Below are 833 nucleotides of genomic sequence, written 5' to 3' on the forward strand. Positions count from 1 at the left end.
TGTTTTGACTAATACATGATGATAAAAAATTTGCTGGGGAAATCGCCTACTAATTCATATATTTGGTAAATGTGTTTCTCTCATGGTCTGTGAGAGATATAGGGTAGTCCCATATACATCTTTCTGTGTATAGTGCTTGTACCTTTACGAAGAATGGGCCAAATTTCTTATCATTTTGATGATTCCAGAACCTTGCAGATGCTAGATGCTAGATGATCAACCTTTTCTGATCGATTCCACAACGTTTCTTTCACAATGCAATCGCATGACCATAACTGGTCTTTACCTTTAAGCCCCAACTTTTTAGGGAAGTTCTAAATTAGTATTATCTTTCAAATGCAGTTGGAATTTAACTTTTTCATTTTTTGGCCTGTAAATGGGACATAGTACCTTTAACAGGTTCTCAGAATATCATGATTACAATTGTTCACATACATGTTTGACCCTTTGACCTTAGACCTTTGACACTAAATTCTAAACAGTTCATTGTCTCTACAAGATACATACATGTCCTATTGAAAATTGACAAGTTTTGTATAAATGAGCCCCTCAAGACCTTTGACCTTTGACCTAATGACCCCAAAATCCAATCAGTTCATTGAATCTGCAAGATACATACATGACACAAGTTTGGCGGTAATCCATCAATCGGTTCTTGAGATAACGCGATCACGAGCTTTTTTTGCATACATAATGAGCCCTGTGACATTCGACCTTTGACCTCGTGACCCCAAAATCTAATCAGCTCATTGGCTCTGCAAGATACATACACGACCTAAGTTTGGCGGGAATCAATCAATCAGTTCTTGGGATAACGCGATTACGAGAACGGG

The sequence above is a fragment of the Strongylocentrotus purpuratus genome, unplaced genomic scaffold, assembly GCF_000002235.5.
Source record: "Strongylocentrotus purpuratus isolate Spur 01 unplaced genomic scaffold, Spur_5.0 spur5_scaffold_8, whole genome shotgun sequence".
Taxonomy (NCBI): Eukaryota; Metazoa; Echinodermata; class Echinoidea; order Camarodonta; family Strongylocentrotidae; genus Strongylocentrotus; species Strongylocentrotus purpuratus.